The 19,212-nt window shown below is 45.5% G+C and overlaps 1 protein-coding gene across 1 annotated transcript in view; it reads right to left on the bottom strand.

Moving 5' to 3' along the window:
- CDK7 (cyclin dependent kinase 7) overlaps positions 1 to 19,212 on the bottom strand; it is a 236,933-nt gene that overhangs the window by 399 nt on the left and 217,322 nt on the right. The window lies entirely within an intron of this gene.

The following is a 19,212-nucleotide window of genomic DNA, read 5'->3' as shown; positions in this document are numbered from 1 at the left end:
ATCCAGGCAAAAAGGCTGACGGTACTACATGAAATATCCCAGAGACATTTAAACCTGTTTCGGTCACATTCTTTTCAGTTAGAACCAAAAGTAGGTGTATTCCAACACGTTCCACTATGTGAAGGGGTACCATTTAAGCTCTGCTTGTGAAATGCAAAAAATACGGGGAACCGTCACTGACTTTGCAGACTACCAAGTCCGCAACAAAAACATAGCGAAGGCCAGAAAGAATGACACAGCACTCCTTGCCATGCAAGGAATTTCTTCCCTGATATGCCACGAACTGCTCTGTAGAAGACCACACGGACATAGTCTGCACACTGAGTTTCAGAGTCCAGCAGAGTGCCCACATACAGAATAATTCACTGAAGACAGCAGGACACATATCGCTGGCCATTTATAAATGTTCAATGGAATTGAAGTTGACATACATTGCTTGTACACCACGAAGATTGATGCATTTAATCAATAATTAAAGAAGTGACATTGGAGAACTTCAATACAACTCTTGGGATTTCAAGATAGATTTATTTACTCACCTAATGATAACATCGTGGTAGTGAGTCTTGGGACTGGACAGCCTGCTGGCCTGCCACCAGCAGTCATTGTGTATATTTCTTGTGTTCAGGGACAGAGCACGCACCAAGGTCGCACACCCATTAAAGCAGTAAATTTCGTCGAAAGTTTGATATAACCCTGAGGAGTGCAGTTAACTGCCAGCCATTTGTAACAGGACAAATATCCCCAGTTTTTTGGTAGAACATACGAGATGTCGTTCTATTGCACGTTGCCCCAGCTGCTGAGCCAACTGACCGATGTATACCTTTATATTTGAGTCCTCCCATAGGGAGGTGTTGAAACTGATTTATGTCTATACACTTTACCTGTTTTAACAACTTACAACATTTTAATGGCACACTAAAGGAACAAATATATTGAAAAGTCATATTTACGGTACAGAAAACAAATGAAATAGAAATATCTGACTCACTGTTTTACAAATACAAAAGCCTACAAACCTATCCATCCCTAATGGCATATAGCTACACCCTAATTACATGACTTGAGCAATACGCAGCTACTTTGTGACAACTAGTTTGTGAAGCACAACTCGATGTTCCATGAGGGATCCACTGTCTGTAGTCTCATGTTGACCAAAAAGAAATGTTACTAACCCTGTAAGTATCTGTTCATGGCATGTAGTGATGTAGATTTACATGCTCTGCATACTCCTGCCATCTTGTGTTTAACTCGGATGTGAGCAATTCGTTTTTCTTCAAAGAGGTTTTTCGAGTAATAAGGTACAGTGACAATGTAAAATTCACCTCTACAGTACACGAGACTGTAGTAGTAGAGTTTAGTTGGTCTTTATTAAGTTGCAGACAACAGAGAGCCCATCCAGCACCGAAGACTGTCAATTGACAAGTTCCGCAGTCCTCCTTAGCAACCTCTGGATTCCATGTTCCATGGTGACAAGGTAACAAGGTAACATTCTGATAAAGCAAGACACTACATCACCTTCCCCCCCAATATACAATAAAACCACAACATGAGCATAAGCGTAAAAACAACATAAAGAGAAACAGCATTACAAATATGATTTCGGGGTTTCAGAACCTTACACAAAGTCCCGCTATCTGGCAGGACGACTGACGGCCCTACGAGGTCTCAAGCTCTATTCTTCAGGAATTGACACAGAGGTGAAAATGCTGGGATCAGATATGACAGTGGGATGACATTTAGACACCCTGTTAAGAATACACACTGTGGTCATTGGTCTTAATGGCATTCTTAAAAACCTTAACCACCTTAAAGGGTTTGCTAAACTTGGAACAACCTGTGCCCAAGCAAGGAGACTTAATTTTAACCCAGTCTCTCACAGAAACAACAATTTCTTTCACAGCTTAATGGTCATCAAACCTCCTCGCCAGCACCTGCCTCAACTTCTCTTTCCATCCTTCCACGCTCCCAACATTATAATCAACTAAAGATCTGTTAGCAAATACCCAAGAAGGACAAACCTCAGTGTTTGGCACTCTTCCCTTGAGTAGACGAACCCCCTGTAGGGGAGCGTGGAGCAAACCTATATTCTCTGACTATCTTTCTCATGACTAGCTCCCAGTTTAATCCTGACACATTGGCCTGCTGTAAAGTCTCCACAAACCTCTCGACAACACCATTGCTTTCAGGATGGTAGAGAGCTGCTTTCTTCTGCTGGATACCTCTGAAGGACAAGAACTCTTTAAGGACCTTGGAGGTAAAGTGGACGCCATTATCTGACAAAGATGTGGCAGAGATTGAGTATCTAGGGCATGTGTTGTCCTCTAATGGCATCAAACCAAAATCGGCTTTTGTCAATACCGGCTCTTGTCAATACCATTAGCAATCTTTGAGTTCCTCAAGATAAGGTTGAACTTGTAAAGTTCTTAGGGATGGCTGAATTCTATCATACGTTAATTCCCAACTTTGCTGAAGTTATGGAACATTTAAGAAATCTTCTAAAGAAGGGGTGTGAGTTTGTATGGTGTAAGTTCTGTGATGCCGAATTTCAAAATTTGAAAGTCTCTTTGAACAAAGCTCCTGTTCTAGCTAGCTTTGACCCAAAGAAATCATCTTATTTAATGACCGATGCTAGTTCTAAGGGTCTTGGTGCTTTGCTTCTTCAGAGATCTGGTGGTGAGGAGAAACCCATCTTGTTTTTTTCCGGATCCTTGAGGGATGCGGAGTGCAATTATTCGGTCATTGAGAGGGAGGCTCTTGCTATATTTTGGGCAATCCGCAAGTTGCGAAAGTTTCTGTGGGGTTGTAAGTTCACTGTGGTAACTAACCATAAACCACTGAAGGAAGTATTTTTGAGGAAAGGCATTGATTTGGTGTTTCACTGCATTCGAAAATGGTAACACATTGGCAGACTGTCTATCTAGGTTAGGTGATGTCCATGATGATGGTTTTGCAGTTCCTAGTGAAGGTAAATGGTTCGGTGGTGAAGAACTTGAGGAAGGAGTTGATGTCTGCCTGATTAGCGAGGGCATTGTTTCTGAGAATGTATGGAAGGAGTCTTTGGCCAAGGACAAGTTGTTGCAAAAGGTTGTGACCATGGTATTGGGTGAGTGGTGTGAAAAAAAGGACTGCAGTGAAGAACAAGGGTTTCTTGCAGGTCAAAGAGGAGTTGTCTGTTGTTGATGGTATTCTCTTGAGGGGCAGTAAGTTGGTTCCTCCTCACAATCTTTGGGATCGGATGCTAAAGAGGGCCCATGCCAGTCACATGGGAATTGTCAAGACTTAGGAGAGAATTAGGGAAGCTTATAGGTGGCGTGGTGTTGATGTTTATGTAGAGAGGGTTTTTAGAAATTCTACAGAGTGTGCTTGTAGCGATAGGATAGTCAAGTGCAGGACTCAACCCATGGTAACAAGAAAACAGTCTGAGGGGCCATGGTCTGACATTGCCATAGACATTCTGGGTCCAGTCAAAAGGAATGCATGTGAGCAGTATGTATTGGTTTGTATGGATATGCACTCACGATGGCCAGAGATTAAAGTTGTGAACTCTGTGGAGTCAACTGTTGTTATTGACGTTTTGGACGAGTTGTTTGAGAGGGAGGGTTTCCCATCTTCTTTACCGTCAGATAATGGCATCTAATTTACCTCCAAGATCTTTGAAAAGTTCCACAGTCCTCCTTAGCAACCTCGGAATTCCATGTTACATGGTGACAAGGTAACACGCAAGACACTACAGGCTCCTCCTTTAACCAGTAATGCGCATGGGCATTGGCTCCATTGCAAGATTGTTTTTCACACGGCAGGTGAGAATCAAGATGGAAAATAGTAAATGCAAGAAGGAGAAAGAGAAAAAAGCATCAGCATCAAACGGTGGTGTCCATGGAGGTGGAAGGGTGTGTGTGAATCTACAGTACTCAATGCCACGAACAGATGCTTACTGAATAATTAGCATTCCATTTGTAGCATTTGTAGCTTCAAATACACATGCTCTGCATAGACTGTGAAGCACCCCCCCCTTTAAAGTGGCGGTTAGCCAAAGGATATTATAGAGGACTGAAAAGAGTTTGCAGAACAGCTTGGCCAACGTTTGCTTGTTGGCGTGGTAGGACCCCCAAAAGTAGTGCTGGTAAACGTGAGTGGCGTGGACCAAGTAACTGACTTAGATATGTCAGCAAAGGGAATGTTGACATGGAGGCCCCCTTTTTGGGAGTGCAGTGTGGTCTGGGAGGGGCATGCAGCTGCCTTTTAGCCTTAGTGTAGCAAGTTTGGATACACTTGACAATCCATCTGGCTATACCCCCAGTGGCTAGGGCATGTACTTTGTGTAGTTTACGGAAAGTGACAAAACGTTGCTGAGATTTGCGAAAGGGCTCTGTTGTATTTATGTAGTACAGGAGGGCACACTTGACATTCAAAGTATGGAGGGCCCTCTCTTCAACAGAGTCTGGCAGTGGAAAGAAAACTAGCAGCTTAATGGTTTGATTGAGGTGGAACGGGAGACCACCTTTGGGAGAAACTTTGGGTTGGTTCTAAGAACTACTCTGTCCTTATGAATCTGGAAGAAGGGTTCTTCCAGGGTAAAAGCTTGGAGTTCGCCAGCATGCCTTAAAGATGTGATGGCAAGAAGACAATCTTTCATGACAGAACTGGAGCGGGCAAAAGTGTAAGAGTTCAAAGGGAGGGCCCATTGGGCGAGTAAGTACGATATTGAGGTTCTACATGGGGGCTGGAAGTACACTGGGTTGGATAACTCGTTTGAGCCCTTCCATGAAAGCTTTGAAGACGGGGACTTTGAACAGGGAAGAGTGCTGTCTATTCTGTAAATAAGCTGAGACTGTGGCGAGATGAAGGCGTATAGAAGTGTGAGCTGAACCTGATCTTTGAAACTGAAGAAGGTAGCAAACTGTGTCTTGGAGCACTGGTTTGAGCAGATGGATGTGTTTTAGCAGGCAACAGTGGACAAACCTTTTACACTTGGGCACATAGCAGGCCGTGTGGTCCCTTTAAGGACGGGCATACATTCTGCAGGCAAATGAAAGCAACCAAATTCTAGGACCTCGGGAGCCAGATCACAAGATTAAGCTGCCTGGGGTTCGGATGCCTGATGGCAACTTGGTTCTGCATGAGAAAGTCTGCCCGGCTGAGCAGTTTCTCCTGGGGAACCACTGACAAGTCTAGAAGAGTCGTGCGCCAGGGTTGAGGGACAATTGCAAAAGCTTCTGATTCTTGCTCGGAAGGAGTGGGAGAGGCAGAAAAGCGTGGGCAAATATCCCTGATCAGTTTATCCATAGTGCATTGCCCATGGACTGCGGTTGTGGAAACCTGGAGTCGAAGCTTTGGCAGGTTGGGCAGTTACGAAGAGATCTACATCTGAAAACCTCCAATGACCGAAGTACATGAGGAGGACTTGAGGGTGGAGTTACCACTCTTTGACTAGTTGATTCATCCTGATGAGTAGGTCTGCAAAAGTCACTGTCCACTCCTGGTAGGTACTCCACTAGTAGATGCATCTTATGGTGACGCGACCAACGCTAAATGTTCTGCACCAGAGCTGAGAGCAGCGGAGAGCGTGTGCCTCCTTGATTCTGAAGGTAGTAAATGGCTGCAATGTTGTCTGTTTTGATTTTGATGAGAACCATCTTGTGTTGGACCAGATGGAAAAAGACCTTTAGTACTAGCTGGATTAGCAGCAGCTTGAAGTAACTGATGTGGAATCCCTATTAGTGGGGTGCCCACATGCCCTGGACGGTTGTTTGCTGCAGATGCACCCCACACCTGCTCAGTAAGGGAAGGGTCTGTAGTGATGTTCACCTGCAGGACTGGGTCTAGAAAGGGTCAGCAGTGCAACAGGTTGCTGCTGTTCCATCACTGCATCGAGCAATGCATGCTGATCCAAATCAACACTAGATCCTCCCATTGACCCTGTGCTTGTGACCATTGTGCAGCTAGGCACTGTTGTAGAGGGTGCATATATAATCTTGCATGGGGGAATACAAGAGGCCATCAGGTCAAGAAGGTGCATTACTGTTCGGACCGCTAAGTGGCGATCTGGCTAAAAAAGAGGCAGCAACAGTTGGAAAGCTTGGACCGGTGCTTGGTTGGGGTAAGCTTTTCCGGTGACAGTGTTGAAATCTGCACCCAGGAAGGGCTGAACCTCCTGAAGGGCTGAACCTGGAGGGGTTGAAGGTGGAACTTGACTGTATTGATAGTGAAGCCTAAGTTGTGTTGAAGGTTCATGGTGATACAAGTGTGGGAGAGACAATGTTGCCTGTTTGCACTCTTGATCAGCCAATAGTCCAAGTAAGGGAACACATGGATGCTATTCCTTCTGAGATGCGTGGCTACCATGGCAAGGCATTTTGTAAATACCCTGGGGGCTGTAGTGACCCTGATAGTGCTGGTCACTTACCACAAATCTCAGGAAGAGGCTATGAGCAGGGTGGATGGGTATGTGGAAGTATGCATCCTTTAAATCAAATGAGGTCATAAAGTCACCTTGTTGCAGTAGAGGGACGAAATCCTGTAGAGCATGGAAGTGTTCTGAAAGGATGTACTTGTGTTTTTGTTTTATTTTAATTTATGCAGTTTGAAACAAAATTACAGGCAGTAATCAAACAGTGCATTTGCAATATGGTCATACACATCACTCTGAATGTTTAGATACATACCATAACAATAGTAGCCAAGTACAATATACAAAAGAATTACCTATACCCATCCAACGCCCGTCTGTCCATCGAGCAGCCCAGATGAGGTCAATATATTAAGTCAGTAACATTGACAACTGTCTCAGAGGGTCGGCACAGCTAAACAGGCAGTGCTAAGCAAAACCACCCAAGCCTGCGTCATCCTCTGTTAACATCAGGAAGCAGAATCTCTCAGTGGCTAGTGAACAAAGATATACGTGCAAGTGTTACCAGAAATCTCTGGGCCGCGCCACCGGAGGGAGGGTGTCAGCATAGGTCATAGCCCATTCCTCACAAAGAGTAATATATGTTAACCAGTCTTGAACCCTAAGAGCTTTATGACTTCCCCACACCATGGCCACTCGCCTTTTAGCTAGCAATATAGCGATAGCCAGTAATTGACAATACACCTTTGGGACATTCTTCACACAACCAGTAAAACTATATAGGGAGTGATTGGAAACTTGCGCTCTATCAGCTCGTCTAGCCCAGCCAGAACACGTGTACAAAAATCAGCCACTGTATGACAGAGCCACCCCATATGCAAATAATCAGCATTCTGCGCACCACATCTCTGGCAGCGGCCATCGCAGGTAGGAGAGTACTTAGAAATAGACTTGGGGGAAAGGTATATCGTATTCAAGAATTTACAGTTAAACGGTAACAGACTTTGGAGCATACTTCTTATGTGTGCCGACAACAATACTTCCAGATATCATCTGCCATTTCTGTTCCCAAACCTACAGCCTATGCCTCCCGTGCTCAGGTGAGTGGTGCAGCTATGTTGGACGCAGCCGCAGTGTATAAAATGGAGACCAATTTGTAGGGTCGAGAGGTTGCAAGCAGGATAGATAAGAGGTGCCATTCCTCTGGCTCAGTAGGGAAGGAAGGCTCAGCCCGCTGAGCTGCATGGCATAGCTTCCCATATGCAAGACTGTCCGTAAGGGAATGTTAGAGATGGGGTCTCTAGTTGGCAGTGGTCTGCACCCTGTCCAAGTAGGGGCCCTCACTCTAGTGAAGGTAAGGGAGTCACACAGCTAAGACTACTCACCCCCTGGGTATCTTGGCATGAGCCGTCACGCTTATCTCAGAAGTAATGTGTAAAGAATTTGTACATACACACAGAGTAACACACTACAAAAGAAGTCCACACCAGTTAAGAAAAATAGTCCATATTTATCAGAATAAAACAAGTTCAAAACGACAAAAATCCAACATACACAAGTTAAGATATCACTTTTCAAAGGTTAAATCACTTCAGTTCATAGAAATCTATGGATGCGTCACTCTGAGTACCTTGGCTCCGTCAAAGTTCAAAGAGAAAACAGGTGCTGGGGAGGTGAGGCACTGGAAAAGCAAATAAATGCGTTGGTTCCTTACTGTTATGCAGGGTAAGGGATGCATTGGTTCCTTACTGTCAGGGGAGGTGATGGGTCGGTTCCTTACTAGAAGGGGAGATGATACATCAATCTCTGGACACGCGGCCTCAGTTCCTTACTGCTGGTCAACGTCGATGAAAAACTTGACGTCGAAGTCCGATGCATTGAAAATCCAGACATGTTGTGTGGATGCAGCGGCGGCAAAGCAGGCACTGAGTCTATTTCACAGCCGCAAAGCAGGCGGTGTCGATTCTTCAGCTGCAAATCAGGGGCTGAGTTGGAGTCGGAGCGGGTGTCACAGACGTCAGTGGCACAGTGCTCGAGACTTGGGCTGCAGTGATGTTTCAGCTGCACAGCAGGCACTGCATCGATTCTTCGGGCACACATCATGATGCATCAAGAAAATAGGCGCTGAGAGAGTTTCTCACCAGATTGCACTTGCAAGTGCCCAGGAACTGGATTTGACACCACTTGGCAAGTCAGGGCTCTCAGCAGAAGACCCCAGGCAATGGTAGGGGATGTCGTTGATGGCCCTGAGACTTCATAACAGTAGGGGAGCACACACAAGCCCTTGGATAACCTTGGAAGCAGGATTCAGAAAGCTAAGCCCTGTCCTTTCACTCCCAGGACTGAAGCAGCAATCTGCAGGCCATCACAACAAAGCAACAGGCAGAGTGTCAGTCCCTTTTACAGCATCCAGCTCTTTCCCCTGGCAGAATGTCCTTTAGTCCCGAAGTGTTCTGATTTGAGAGTGTAAGAGGTCCAATACTTATCCCTCTTCTTGCCTTTGAAGTAGGCAAACTTCAAAGGAAAGTCTTTGTAGTGCATACGACCCTGCCTTTCCCTGACCTGGCTCTAGACACACTACAGGGGTGTGGAGACCGCTTTGTGTGAGGACAGGCACAGCCTTATTCACGTGCCAGTGACAACTCCTCCCACCACCCTAGCTCAGGAAGGCCTATCAGCTTGGTGATGGGCCATCTGGATATGCAAAGCACACCTCAGATCCCTTCGTGTGAATGTCTAGAGTGAATTCACAAGAGTCCAACTGTCATCCTGACCCAGACGTGAGTTCTACAGACAGGCAGAGGCACAGAATGGTTAAGCAACAAATGCCTACTTTCTAAAAGTGGCATTTTTAAAAACACAATTTTAAAACCAACTTCACCAAAAGATCTACTTTTAAAATTTTAAGTTCAGAGACCCCAAACTCCTTATCTACATCTGTTCCGAAAGGGAATTTTCACTTAAAAGCTTGTTCAAGCAAACCCCATGTTACCCTATGGGAGAGATAGTCCTTGCAATAGTGAAAAACGAAATTAGCAGTATTTCATTACTGTGACATGCAAAATACACCAGTACATGTCCTACCTTTTACATACATTGCACCCTTCCCATGGGTCTGCCTTGGGTCTACCTTAGGGGTGACTTACATGTAGTAAAGTGGGTGAACTTGCCAGGTCGAAATGGCAGTTTAAAACTGCACACACAGACACTGCAGTGACAGGTCTGAGATATGCTTGCAGGGCTACTCATGTGGGTGGCACAATCAGTGCTGCAGGTCCGCTAGTAGCATTTTATTTACAGGCCCTGAGCACACCTGGTGCACTTTACTAGGGGTTCCCTAGTAAATCAAATATGCCAATCATGGATAAACCAATCACCAATACAATTTACACAGGGAGCACTTTCACTTTAGCACTGTTCAGCAGTGGTAAAGTGCCTGGAGTCCTATACCCAGCAAAGACAAAATGCAGCACACAGTCAAAAAAGGAGGTCAGAAGAAAAAAGACTGGGGAAATCACACCAAAGATGCCTGGTTTAACACGTGTCCCCTCCCAGCAGAAAGTGGGGAGAACTACCCAACCTCATGGGAGTTCTCTTCCCTAAGGCAGAAGAACCTGGACAGACCATGAGCACTGGCGTGTTCTGTTCCAGTGCGGTGTTCCACTGTTAAGTTCATTCGCTGTAGAGAGATGGACCACCTCAACAGTTTTGGATTCTCACCCCTTATTTGCATTAACCATCTGAGGGCCCTGTGATCTGTCTGAACCCGGAAGTATGCCCCAAACAAGTAGGGTCTTAGCTTCTTCAACACCCAGACCACAGTAAAAGCTTCCCTTTCAATGGCACTCCACCTCTGCTCCTGGGGAAGTAACCTCCTCTTCCACCCCATCATCAGTAGCCATGAGCATGGTCAACTCAGACCTCTAGATGTGGGGTTTGAGGCGATTCACGTGCTGAACCCTCAAGGGGTTCCTAGGAGTCTGCAAATCCACCAGGTAGGTGACGTCACTCTTGTGCTCCTTTAACTCATAGGGGCCAGACCACTTGTCTTGTAGAGCGCAAGGCTCTACTGTCAGTCAGTCAGTCAATTTAACTTTATTTAGCTTGTTACAACCATAAAAGTATATACATTACATCTTATTCCATCTGTTAAAATACATATATAAAATATGTTGCATGTTCAACACGCCTAAATTATTTCATATCCTTTTTTAAAAAAATTACAAAATATTCTAAAATTAATAAAACCGGGTAATTCCTACGTTTATACCTTTACATCCAATATTTCCGATAGATCAAATACAGTACTGTTATCTCTTATTTGCGCCATCTCTTAACAACGTTACCATACACATACAAAGGTTACTCTGTGCCCTTAAGAATCACTTTGACCTTACACATAAATTTCCCCATGGCGCAAACTATGTCTAAGTTCCTCATTTCCATTAAAAGTTCAACAGCTTGCTTCCTACTCATTATTCTGTATTTTATAAATATTGGACGTAGAATCTCCTTTCGTATATCTAAAAATTTCATACAATCAAATAAAATATGTACAATATCACAGGGGGTCCCCAAAGTGCAAGTGCATTTCCCGCTATAATCTATCATGAGATTTTTCACCCTATTATTCATATAACAGGTATTTATCCCCATTCGCACTTTTAGCACCTCACGTCGTAAATAGTGACTTGGTAACCTATCTATATACGGGTAATGTTTATCCTTTTCCCAAGCCAAAGTCATATGGGATACTGAAGTTTTTCGCGAAAGATACTCCCGGTCATGTATACAGGACGTGTCAAAACCCAATGACCTGAGTTCTTTCTTGTCTATTCGGGGATAGCCTAACTGCGGGTCAAGCCTTAAACCTAATACTCCATACGCTTCCTTTATTACAGTTTTTGCCACTTTTGGCCAGGACAGCTTACTCGTGGCAATTTCCGCTTTACACCACTGGGATACTTTATGGGATTCCTCTGCCCCCAAGCGCTGCCAGAGGCGCATTAGTGCCATACAGGCTGTTATGGCCCAAGAGGTAATTCCCAGCTCTAGTCTTGCTGCTTGTACCATAGATGATTTTGGCAGCGAGAACAAGCTTTTTAGGATATTTCCCTCTTCATTGTCCCAGCTGGATTTTCCGCTTAGATAAAGTACTTCTATCCCGTATAGGAATTGTGGCGGGACCATTGCTAGATAGGCCTTTATAACCGGCCTATCCGACATCTCGCCATATACGCTGTTAAATCTATTTAGGCCCTTCACAGAGGCCGCTGCCCTCATTTTTAGCGCTTCCAGATGAGTATTCCATTTTAAATTACTCGTAAACCACATTCCTAGGTAGCTATACTCCATTACTCTCTCTAGGCGTTCTATACCAAGATTCCATAAAAACTTTGTTTTATTCCTCCCGAAGCATAACATTTTTGTCTTCTCCATATTCACTACTAATTTTTTATTCACACAGTAGTCTTTAAACCGATTTAATTTTCTCTGGAGACCTATCTCCGTCTGGTCCAAAATCACCAGGTCATCTGCATATAGTAACCAGGGTACGTGGTTCCCTCCTAGTTTCGGGCTAGCTCCTCTAACCACTCTCAATTTTTGAGGTAAATCTGCTATGAACAGGGAAAAAAGTAAGGGGGCAAGTACACACCCCTGCCTCAATCCATTTCCAATTTGGATCCTCCCCGACAATCCTCCCTCCTTATCCAAAATTATCTGGGCCCAATTTTCAGTATGTAAGGCCTGGATCAGGGCCAAAAGATCATCCTGTATTTTATACCCTGTCAGGGTTGTCCACAACTGCTCTCTGCTCACAAGATCGAAAGCCGCGCGGATGTCCACAAAGCAGCAGAATAAATTACCCCTCTGTTCTATTGACTTCCGCGCTATGGCCCAGAGAGCAAACAGTGGTCCACCGTCGAATGTCCTTCTCTAAATCCTCCCTGTTCTGGGGGTACTATCTGGTTATCATATGCCCAATCCTTTAGCATACCTAGGATTACTTTAGAGAATACTTTTTCACCTATATCCAGGAGGTTTATCAAGCGATAATTTTTTGGATCATTTACATCGCTTTTTTGTGTATTGGCCTAATAATCGCCCCTTTCCAGCTATCTGGCAGGATTCCTGTAATTAGTATCCTCTGAAACATCTTCGAAAAGAACTCGGCCCACCACTCTGGATTTGTTTTTATAACAACTGCTGGTAGATTGTCAGGACCTGCTGCTCGTGTTAATTTTAAATTTGATATAATACTCTTAATATGATCTGTGGAGAAGTGCTCCTTCACATTTTCCCTGACCCCTGGCCAATTATTTGATACTATTTCATCCTTCCTTGGCCATTTGCCATAGATTTCTTCAAGGTGACTTTCCCACTTATCTTCCAGAACCGAACACTGCAAGATCCCTACAACTTTCCCCATACATTCTTGTATCATTTTCCAGAAGCCTTTGACATTTTTATCTTCGATTGCCTCCAGTAAGTTCATCCAGGATCTATCTTTATAGGATCTTTTTTTTTCTCTGATGGTTGCCTTATATTTCATCCTTAATCTCTTAAGTTCATGCAATAATGCATCATTATAAATATCTCTTAGGCATCTTTCTTTCCGCCTAATAGCGGCTTTTACTTTTCGGCAATCGTCATCAAACCATGGTTTATTATTTGAAGGTACTTTTGGTCCGTTTTGTGGCCCATAGTTACCCCGTTTAATATTAATCCTGAGGCAATCTACTAGTTGCCTTATCATATCCTCATACCAGGATAAATCCTGTCCTGCTGGTCGATTTTCTATTTCCACTGTTAATTGAAGTGCACTCAATTTCCTTATATGGTCATCACTAATCCTAGTTGTCAAACGCTTCGGGTATTCCACGTCTACTTGTAACACCTTTTGCCTCTGCGGACCCCTGTTTACTTGTAATTCTATCATCAGTGGGTAATGGTCACTACCATCTGCCCTACCTACTTCAAAGTGTTTGATTAAATGAAAACTCCATGCCTGAATAAATGCATCATCTATGGGGCACTTTTGCTGCCCTATTTTAAAAGTGCGCTTTGCAGGCCGATCCGATTCCTTTCTTCCATTTATGCAGAACAGGCCCATAGCCCCCAGCAGTTTACCTAGCTCCACGTCTTGGTTTGAGTTACCGCACCTAGGGAACTTCGCAAACTCCATTTTATATACTCTTAGCAACTCCCTCTGCCAAGAAACAGTTTTTTGGGGGTCTAGTCTGTGATTAAAGTCACCCAGTAACAATAACACATCTCTTGGATATGTATCTTGTAACATCTCCAAGTCCTTTTTTAATCGTTCAAGCAAGGCTCTACTGGCTCCACCACCCACACCTTTTCACCAGGCTGAAACTTAGTTGTTTTTAGGTCATACCAGAGTTTCATGTCCTCCTGGCTAGCTTCTAGGTTCTTCTGAGCAAGTTTCCTGAAGCATATTGTGTGGCTCCGGAAGGCCAGCATGTAACTGAATACTTTCTGGGGTGGCTTCCTAGGAGCTTGCTCTCAGCCCTCCTTCACCAAATGGAGAGGTCCTCTCACAGGGAACCCATACAGAATTTCAAAAGGGCTAAAGCCAACCCCCTTCTGCGGGACCTTCCTGTAAGCAAAGAGAAGGCATGGCGAGAGGACGTCTCACGTACGCTTATGGGTCTTGACAGCCCCCCCAATCATGCCCTTCAGGATTCGGTCAAACCTTTCAAGCAACCCATTACTCAGGGGGTGGTGCATTGGTAGTTTACTCCACACTACTCCTTTTACATGGCTTTCATGTACAGAGACACAAAATTGGTACCCGGTCAGATAACTCCTCCTGGGGAAACCAATGCAGGTGAAGATCCCCATCAGTGCCCGGGCCATGGCAGGCACCTTCACCGTCCTCCGGGGGATAGCTTCCAGTTACTGGGTGGCATGGTTTACCATGACCAGAATTAACCTGTTGCCCATGGCTGTCTTGGGATCCAGAGGCCTCAAAATGTCAATGCCAACCCACTCGCAAGGGAATGGTTGTAGGGCAGCCTTACATCCACCACCCACTCTTGCCACTTGCTCAGCAAGCCTGGTAGGACCTGCAGAATGCATCTGAGTGTTTTCTCATTCGGGGCCACTAAAAAGTAGGTTACAAGCGTGTCAAAGGTCTTGCCCTGTCCCAAATGTCCTGCCAGAGGCACAAATCATGAACCAAACCCAGTAGGAAGACTCTGAAGTGCTGGGGTACCACCAGCACCAGGCTGCCACAGGTTCAGCAACTTTAGGCTTGCTATATAGGAGACCATTCTCTTAACAGATCAGATGAGATCCAGGCTCTTTGACAGCTGCCTGGTCCTCAGCCTGCTGCCAAAGACCCACAAGTGTAGGGCACTCTTTCTGTGCAGTGCATATTTCCTCCCTGATGGGGACCCCTTCCTGCTGCCAATGGGCCAGCTCAGGCAGGTTCTCCAGTTTAGCCACTTCTTCCCCTGTAGGATTCAGGACGTCCCCCTCGGGGACAGCCTCATCATGGACAACGGGAATTTCGAAAGCGGGTTTACCCGTGCCCCTTGCTCCTCCTCTTCTTGGCAGACACATGGGCCAGTCTTTCAGGCTCCATGTCCTTCTGATCACTCTGGGCTGCCATGGACTGTGTGGTCTGCACGCCAACTCAGGCAGTCCCACCATCTCCAAGTGTGACCTGTATTACAACTCCCTCCAGGCGGTGTGTTCCAGGTCGTTTCCTAGCATACAATCCACATGACATGAATGGGCTCACAGCTACCCTTAAAGGACATGAAACTCCCCCACTCAAAGGGATCCTAAGCCACTTTACAAAAGTGCTCACTGTTGTCTAGTGCAACTACTTGGCGAAGCACTCCAGGGACCACTAGCTCTTCAGACATCAGGTGACACCTGACAGTAGTCACACTGGCTCCTGTGTCTCTCAGAGCCTCTACCCTCTGTCCATTAATGGTCACCCACTCCTTGTATTTTTTGTGTTATTAGGCATTTGTTTTCTCTGGACCATCTCACTGTCCCCTAGTGAGACAAGGGTCATCTCAGTTGGTTTCCACACCCACCTGGGACAAACTCCTCTCCAAGCACTACACTAGCCATCCCCGGTGTCTGCCTACTGGTGGGGGCCTGTGCCCACTTGGGACTTCCTCTAAAGTGCTGTGCCTAGTCACAGTCAAAGCACGTCTGGGGTCCCATCCCTCCCTCCAGGCCTTTCTAGCAGGACAAAACTTCTTCTCTATGGAGAGATGGGAATCAGTACCCTAGGAATTATTTTGGGGCCCTTTAGAGAACTCACCACTTTTACCCCCTCCCCCCCCCCCCCCCCTTTCGGCAACTGGGGACACTGCCCACCTTTGGCGATGTCTCCTCCATACAACGGTTTGGGGACCCTGGTACTCACCGAGCAGTCCGCCTCCTGAGTAAGCTTCCTGGGGTCAGTAAGCCTGCTGTCCATCAAGTGCTGGCGCAGCTCTGGAAAACCGACTAGACAAGGGCTCCCATACAATCCAATTGTACAGCCACTGATAATCTGTTACCTCACTGCCCTTCACCCAACCATCCAGTGCTCTGCAAAAAGAATCTACACATTCAAGCCGAATTATGTATTCGGTTCCCTGTACTTATCTGGGGTAAGATACCACAGGTGAGGACAGCGGCCTTCATTTCAGGGTAGGCGAGGTCCTGTGCTTTGCCTGAGGCTAGCAGTGTATCCCTTCCCTCCACAGTGAAGTGATTCCATATTCTTGCCCCCCAGTTTCTCTCAGGGACCCCATGCATGTGAAGCGCTGCCTCATAGCCCTGAAACCATCTCTGGATATCGCCCCCCTTGGTATACTTATTCCCAATATTTTTAGGCATGCGCACCCTTGTCTCAGACTACACTGATGAAATGCTGCCACCATCTGTGCTGGACTTGGCCTTCAAGTCCAACTCCTTCAAGCTCAGCTTCTAAGCCAACATCAATTTTCTCTCTTCTACTGCCAACTTATCCTTCTGGAGCTCCCTCTCGCGCTGCCTTTCCATCTCTAATTGATACCTCCTGGCCTCCTGCCTGTCCTCCAGCTCCTCTTGAAGAAACACTGCTGCTTGCCCTGGAAGGTGCCTTCTTCCCAGGTAGAGCCTGAATCGCAAAATCCTCATGCAAGCTCTCCACCTCCTCATCCACAATATCATTCCCCTCATCTGTGTGATCACCAGCCTTTCCCTTCTCCAACCAGGCCCTTCGCACCTTTTGGAGTTCCTCCTTCTTAATGAGGTCTCTAATGGGACATTGGAGCTACTTGCAGGTTTTTTTTAGTTGAGACACCATGTAGGTTTCCAACCTCTCTAGCTCAAACACCAACTTTGCAGCTTCAACTGCTGACTCGCCAAACTGAGATATGATTGTGGATCAATATCTCAGGAGTTGCAAAGAATAGGAAGTAAAACAGCATGTGGTTGTGTAAAGGTCTGCGATATGGAAGTAGTGTACACTAATCATGGTATACAAAGTAGAAACAAGTCCTATCCTTATCGCTGACCACCAATGTTAGAAATGTTTTTTTCTACAGTTTGTTCCACAAGATTTGCAGATTCACCCATCAAAAACAGCAGTATAATCAAAGAATCATGCAAAAAGAGAGGGCTGGTGGGCTGCTTTACCCGATCCACCAGGAATGCCAGTGCCATGATACTGTCAATGATGGATGCCCCTCACCTAATGCCAGACTGTTAGCATGGCAGAATGCCCTCATCCCTGACCCAGCTTTCCAGGTCCTGTAATATGGCACTGGACATAGACCTTTGCCTCGATGTCTAGCAAGACAATCATTCTGTAATTAGATGGATCTGTATTATCGCCTTTTTTGACTATAGGATGTAAAATTGATCTGCGCCAGGACTCTGGGACTGTAGCTCATGTAAAACAGTATTGGAATAGTGGAGACAGGAAGTATGCCCAACATTTGTAGACTTCCTTAAATAGGGATCCTGGAAGCCCATTCGGACCTGGAATACCGTCTTGTCTTATTCTCTTAAATATTCTGGCAACCCAGTTATGAGCCACCCTGGTTCTAGATGAGTTATAGCTATGCTTTTCCAGATCATTGACCTTGAAGGAGGTGGGAAATGATGGAGTATGTGCCAGAGTTTACAGTTGCGAGGCCCAAACACAAACTTTAGCACTGGGCGATAGATTACAGTACAATTTGTTTACACGATTCACCCAGGGAGCGGATAATACGCCATTGTGTTTGTCCACAGAGCAACCCTTTAAATTGTTGATGTACTTCCGAAACTTAGCCCGATTGGATTGACTTAGTAATTTGAAAATATGTTGCTATTGCGTTTCCTGTTGTAGTTTATGTTGCCATGTTAGCCTTTTATGGTGTGTTCTTGCAAAGGCTAGGTTACTAAATTGCTCCATATTCCTGATTTGTTTGCATTGCTGTGTGGCATTTCTAAGAAGTCTCTTACTGTGTTTCACAGTCTCGTTGTAACGGATTTGTCGAAGATGCTCCATTAGGTGATCGCCTTGCAGATTGCCCGTCGGTCCCCCTTGTAGCAGATTATGGAAAGCCATTATTGTTTTTGGCCATTGTAGAAAGGTGGGGACCCCAGTGCTTTGGTTGATATCCCGCGACCGTTTGGACTTCCAGAAAGCCAGGTTTCGAATATGCTACTTACCAGTATGCATCTGTTCTTGGCATGTAGGGCTGCTGACATTCATATCTGTGCATAGATCGCCGCCTAGTGTTGGGTCCGGATGATTGCACATTGTTGTCCTGGAAGAGTCTTCGAAGTATCACGAGATAGGTGGCTCCTCCCCTGGACTACAGTGCGCATGGGCATCCCCTCCATCCTTAGATTGTTTTTCGCCATTGTGGCATAGATGGAGTGTAATACAGTGAATGATGACCATGCTAGCTAGTAATTACTGAATGCTACAGCTGCTACAGGCGCCGGGGAGGAGGGTGGGCGATATGAATGTCAGCAGCCCTACATGCCAAGAACAGATGCATACTGGTAAGTAGCATATTCGGTTTGAGGCATGTGGGCTGCTGAATTCATATCTGTGCATAGATGATATAGCAGTCCCTCCATTTAGCGGCGGCTTCCTGTGCCAGCTGCAGCAGTCTGAAAAAGAGTTTTGAGAACAGCCTGTCCCTACAGCTGCCTGCTGTCTTGAGTGTACATCTACACAGTAGTGCTTGGTAAATGTATGTATAGTGGACCATGTGGCTGCTCTACATATCTCCTCTAAAGGAATATTTCCCAGGAAAGCCATGGAGGCCCCTAACTTCCGTGTGGAGTGGGCTCTTGGAGGAATTGTTAGTGTGCGCTTAGCTTTTTCATAGCAAATCTGTATACACTTAACGATCCACCTAGCTATTCCTGCTTTGGAAATGGGGTTGCCTTTGTACTGTGGAGAAAAGGCAACAAACTGTTTTGTTTTCCTGAAAGTTTGTGTTCTGTCAATATAGTACAGGAGAGCTCTTTTGATATCAAGTGTGTGGAGCATTCTCTCTGCTACATTTTCAGGATTAGGATAAAACACCGGGAGTTCTATGGATTGGTTCATATGGAACTGCGAGATTACTTTGGGCATGAAAGTAGGGTTGGTGCGTAGTACGACCCTGTTGGCATGAACCTGTATAAATGGCTCTTGAATGGTTAGTGCCTGAAGTTCACTAACTCGTCTTAGGGAAGTAATGGCAACTAGGAAAGCTACTTTCCATGTTAGAAATTGAATCTCACAAGAGTGTAGAGGTTCAAAAGGTGGTCCCATCAGTCTGGTGAGGACCACATTTAGGTTCCAGACTGGTGAAGGAGGGTGTCTTGGAGGAATCACATGTTTGAGTCCCTCCAAGAAA

Source organism: Triturus cristatus, chromosome 2_1, assembly GCF_964204655.1.
Source record: "Triturus cristatus chromosome 2_1, aTriCri1.1, whole genome shotgun sequence".
Classification (NCBI taxonomy): Eukaryota; Metazoa; Chordata; class Amphibia; order Caudata; family Salamandridae; genus Triturus; species Triturus cristatus.
Note: the sequence above shows the minus strand (reverse complement) of the source record. Positions and strands in the feature narration are given on the sequence as shown.